This window comes from Meleagris gallopavo, chromosome 3 (assembly GCF_905368555.1).
Source record: "Meleagris gallopavo chromosome 3, MGAL_WU_HG_1.1, whole genome shotgun sequence".
NCBI classification, from domain to species: Eukaryota; Metazoa; Chordata; class Aves; order Galliformes; family Phasianidae; genus Meleagris; species Meleagris gallopavo.
In genome coordinates this window covers 40,207,498-40,213,497 of record NC_139406.1, presented here as the reverse complement: position 1 = coordinate 40,213,497, position 6,000 = coordinate 40,207,498, and positions in this window count along the sequence as shown.

Sequence of the window (6,000 nt, the reverse complement as noted above, 5' to 3'; positions counted from 1 at the left end):
ATAAAATTCATTAAGCATAATAAATACCCTCAACAGAGGTTCCTTTTTGTAAATAATCATTTATATATAAAACATATAAATAGACGTTGAAATAACTAGAATGATTCCACAACTCCATATAATAATTTTGAAAATACTGTTTAAGTCCTTTGTAGGATAAGGTGCTATTACTTTTAAGTTTTCTGTTTTTTCTTGATGAAGACTCACCTTCTTTTGGAAATGTGTATTAACATACATTCCAAAAAATTTGAGGAAGGTAGTTTTAAAGAAAACTTCTCATTCATCTTTTTAATTCAAATGTTTAGTTTCATTATGATTTAACCAGGAAGGTGGTTGAGAACCACATTGTTGTTCACTCACTCCTCATCCCTTCCCAGTGAGATGGGAGAGAGAATTGGAAAAAGTAAAGTAGAATTCATAGGTTGAGAAAACTGTTTACTAAGACAGAGAAAAGGAAAATTGTTATGACTATGTATGTATATGAATGTATATAACCAGTGATACACAGGTAATTGCTCATCACCCCCTAGTCAATGCCTAGCTAGTCCCCCAAGCAGCTGAAGAGAAAGAGAGATGAACTCCCACCTCTTTCAAAACACTTTCTGTATGATGTCATATGGTATGGACCATCCCTTTGAGAGTTTAAGTCACCTGTCCCAATTCTGTTCTCTCCCAGCTCCTTGGGCCCTGCATTGTGAATGGCCTTTGCTCTGTACAGCACTGCTGAGCAGCAATTATAAACATTGGTGTGTTATCAACATTGTTTTTCTACTAGAACCACAACACATTCTGAAGAAAACAACTTCAGCCCAGCTGAAACTAAGAGAAGCTTTCAGCTCCAATCTCCAAGTAATACTGGGAATAAAGCTTACAGAAATTCGTAATCTTTTGGCTCTCTAAGATTTTTTTGTTGTTTTTGTTTTGTTTTTGTTTTTTAATACAAAATGAAGTGTCTTATTAAATTATTTTGGTTAGCAAAGCCATTAAAAATATGTCTCAAAAAAAGAAATATCTTTCTCTGGTAATCCTGTTTACAAGTAAATTGACTAAAAGAGATAATCCAACCCCTCCCTTAAAGAAGGACTTTTCTTCAGTCTTACAAATATTTCACCAATTATTCATTTTGTTTTGTTTTGCAAAGTGTGCATAAATAGGGTACATGATGTATTTTTATGAGTTTGGTAGCCCTCTGGAGTAAGCTGCTAATCAATTATACTGTATGTCACTGAAGGCGGAGGAAAACTCTTCCTGAGTTCCATCACATAAAGAATGAAGGAGGCTGAATTATATAGGCAAATGAATAACATAACCAGTACAGTGCTTCATTTACTTTCATATAAATTCTGCTTACTGTACAGGCTGTCTCCAAACTTTCAATTTTGATGTGCTGTGTAATTTTGCTCTGGAAATACTCAGTTAAAGTTGTTAAGAGTCACCAAGGATTCTGAGAGCTGTATCACATACAATGCTTTTAGTATGGATGGGAGGTGCAATCAGTGAAATTCACGCGCAACTGATTTTTCATAACAGTATGTATTAGAAAGCAGAAAGACAAGTGTCTATTGTAAAGGAGTTTCTGCATTTAACAACAGTATATTCTCCTAGCAGCAATGCCAAGGACTGAAACAATAGGTTATGCTGAAGAAGTTCTGGAAAACCTGATGTTTGGAAATCCAAACAAGTATTGCCTCCATCTTCCACTCTGTTATAAGCACTGGGTGGGTTTGTTTTTTTTTTTTTGCACATAATAATCAAGCATTCTGTAGGCCTAGCAGTGGCCAAGGTACATATTGTCTTTATATAAACCTTTGCCTCTCTAATCAACGTTTCTATATCATGAGAAAAGTGCTAATTAGGTCTGAAGGGCAGTTGGAAAAAAACAAAGATGACAGTGTTATATAAGTGAAATAATGATAGCACAACCACCACATTATTTAAAATGTCAGAAATACTTTCATGGGCTCTTAACTTAGATGTCCCTCCCTCAGAATGTTTTCTCTTATATAAAACCAAGTATTTGATAGGAAATTGCACATAATATGCAATTTTCTTTTCTCCTATGAATATTTTTAAAAGGCTGCAGTTTTTCTGTGATTCAAAAGCTTCCAATATTCTTCACTGTTTTTTAATTTTTATGCTAACAAACACATGAATATTTAACAAATAAAAACATATTGGCAGATGGAAGAATCCATCAGCAAGACATTCCTAAGAGCTTTTCTTCAGAGAATTTGGAATGACAATACTGTTAGATTTAATAATCGTCCATTCTCTTCAATAATTGCTTACGAAAATTAGGCTTAGTAATTAAAGAACTGGTAAAGTTTATAAAACCAGGTGAAATAAACACAAACACTAAGAGATTGCATTATTAACATAAACCCTGATTTTGTGGTGGTTCAAATTGCCAATTTTGGAATAAAAACATGAAGTGCATACTGCATTTTGTATTACATGAAGAAATCACTCACTTGAGCTCCATATCATACTAGTAAGTCCAAAGCAATCCATGCAAACACATTAGTTCACTCCCTATCTAATTCATATACTTTCACTTTTCTCCATCCCTGCTCAGCTGCTAGGAAAAAGGAGAGGGAGGGTGAGGAAATACACTGTTGCACAATAATAACTCTTCAAAACGCACCACTAAAAAAATATTTGGCTAAAAATCTAAATATGAAATAAAATATTTTGATTAGAAAAAGAGATTTAATTTATTCTTGTGACATTTATAGAATAGTTTGGGTTGGAAGAGACCTTTAAGATTATGTAGTTCCAAACACCTCCTATAGGCAGGGAGACCTCCCATTATACCAGGTTTCTCAAAGCCCCATCCAGCCTGGCTTTCCATGCTTCCAGAGAAAGGAAATCCACAGCCCCACTGGGCAATCTGTTCCAGTGTCTCACCACTCTCACAGTAAGGGATTTATTTCTAACATCTACTCTACCTTCTTCCAGTTTAAGGCCATTTCCCCTTGTCTTGTCACCACATACCCTTACAAGTTGTTCCTCCCCAGCTTTCCTGTAGGCCCCCTTCAGGTACTAGAAGGCTGCTATAATGTTCCCCTGGAGTCTTCTCTTCCCCATAGTGAAGAGTCCAGATCTCTCTCAGCCTGTCCCTGTAGTGGAGGTGCTCATATTGGTTAAGAAGTAACCTCCCATGAGACAATCACACTGTTGACAAGTGAAAAATGCCTGTTGTGGATCGTTTATCTGTAATGTAATGTAAGAGGAGAATTACTTATAGGCTGATAAGCACAGATTTCTGCAGAGTACAAATCAAACCCTGAATTTTCATCGACCACAGGAAGCAGCAACTTGCATATTAGGATCCTTTTTCATAGCATTATTTAAATGTATGCTAATTTCAAATATGAGAAGACCTAAAGAAGTCAGTGGAAACATCTACTGCATACAAATTTTAAGAGACTGCACCACACTACTGATAAAAGGATTTTCTCCCTAGAGGTTTCAGCCCTTTCATCTCTATAAATGCAGCATTAAAGAAAAATACCAAAACGTAGTTTATTTTTTGTCCACATCAAATGCATCTGCTGTTTTGCTCACATGGACAGTCTTTACATTTACTGTAGATACGTGTATATAAAATCCAACTTTTATCTGTAAATTTATATAACATCATCCTTTATACGTTACTCGGGAGTAGCAAAATATGAAATCACTATATCCAAAGAATCTGCATCCCAGCTGAAATCAAAAGGGTCTGTGTATTTTAAACACAAAGAAGAATTTCTCCTGAATAAATGAATAGTGAAAATTTAGAAATCCAAGATGTGAGAATAAGTGCTTTGTTGTCATTGAGTTTCTCTGTGCTTTATTTTCTGTAATATAATATGTTAATGTACTTCAGCTTTCTGTCCAATGATTCAATGTGCTCCCTTTGTATCTTTTTCCCCTTCCCAAACCGATTACTATACAAGTATTTTCAAGAGATTTATTGATGAGTGTGTCTCTCATGTTTTTCCTGATATGTTCCATTACCCCTAGAAGTGCTTGCAATTACAAGATAAAGAGCTTTAAATATCCATAGAAATTGCAAAATAGAATTAATGTTAGGCTATTTAAAAATAACAGAATTCCTGAGTAGGGCAACGTATTATTCTGCGAAACAATGATGGCAAGTACTTCCTAAGATGAGACCTTTCCATTTTAATTAATTTAATCATAAGCATGCTCCACGCCTTGTAGTTGTTTCTTAACAATATTATTGTAACTTAACAGCTCTATTAATTTTCTTGCCCAAATTAATATCTGTTTTATTCCAGTGATAACTGAATCTGTCATAATTTTTAAAAAGCAGGACTTAATCTCACACTTAGTCTCACATTTACATATATACACACACGTTATTCACATGATACATTGCATATATTTCAGTTACAGAAAAAGTGATGTGTGTGTATGTAGTTTGGTCTTAACTCATCATGAGTCCCTGAAAAAAATCTTTTAGTCACAAGTACTCAGAAAATTAAGTTGATATTCTTAATGTTTCCTATGCCCATATTTCTATTTACAGATGTACGTAAGTTGCTCCTAAGTAGTGTATCCTATTTATTTCCATCATAATAGATAGAAAGAGCAAAGTAACATTTGATGGAGAAAATTCTCAGCTACAAAATGATATTTTTTCAACATAGTCACTACCCTTAGCTATGCATTTTCACCAATAATGAACAAGAACCTGCATGCTACACTCCTAAAAATCTGCACAGCTACCTGGAAAGTAGCTTGTATTTCCTGTAGCTGCCTCTAAATTGACAGCATATGGCCACATAATGTTTTTTTATGTTAACTTTTCCATCACCAATTTCAATTAAAGGAAATGTCAGCAAATTATTGACTGCTGAAGAGCAAGTTGTCCAGGCAATAGGATACTTTCTGTGCCTGATGTATTCCCTGGAACTTAGACAACTATGTTGAAATGTATGTAGCTGCTGCTCAAATGTACATTAGCTGCTGCAATGCAGCACTAAGAAAGCCTTGTATTCTTAAAATTGTCCGTCAGTGATTTGTTAAAACTTTCTTTGCCCTCTATACACAGCAGGATTCAGTGGCCATCATCAAACAAATCATAGCAATAAGAGCATGTATGTGTAGCCTTTAATATAAATAAATATTTTTGCTCCACTTTTCACGTTTCTCACATGGCCTGTTCGGATTCTTTAAGTCATTAGCATGTTTCTGTCTTGTTTACTCAAAAATCCAGAGAGGAAGTCATTTCAGAAATACTGAAATGCATGAAGATGGCAAGACTTTTTAATGTTTAGAAAGTTCACACTTATCTTTTGAAATAAGTAGTAATCTGATAGCATTTCTGAATCTGTTGTGTAAGGTATAGCTATTGACAAGAAAATAAATTTGATTTTGTGAGATAAGGTATGCAAGCATGTCCCCAACTCCTAGAACAAGAACAAAACCTGATATACTATATTAAGAAAAAACTAAGCAATTTCCAAGAAACTTCCTTTTTCAGGTCAAAAATGTAGCAACTTCATTATTCACATGTCTGCAGATAATTTAGTGCAACTATTAAGCTTCATAACTTATCAGGGAGTAATGTTAAGTATGTTTCACATAAATCATTGTCATGAAGCACTCAATGACAACACCACATGCCAGATACACTTGCTTGCAATTATTGTCATTCTCCTCCTAAACTCAAAGACAACAGAACAACCCTGGAAGAGTATCTTATTTGAAACTACATCAGGTTTAAGAAGTTGCATCACCTATCCATTTTGCCAGTTTCTCAGAAGCCACTGGGCTCAGACAAAAAAAAAAATCTGAAATGTTATGTGCCTATTTAAGAGCCCTGAGGGCCAACAGTAGTACCTTACCTTAGACATTAATCTGTCTTTGATCTTAACAACCATCTAGACTCCTTTTGTGCACTAATGGTCAAAAGCAGTATTTACTGCACTAACCCCAGGCCAACAGCTTTTGTTGTTTGTTTTTTTTTTTTTGTTATTTTGCTTTGTT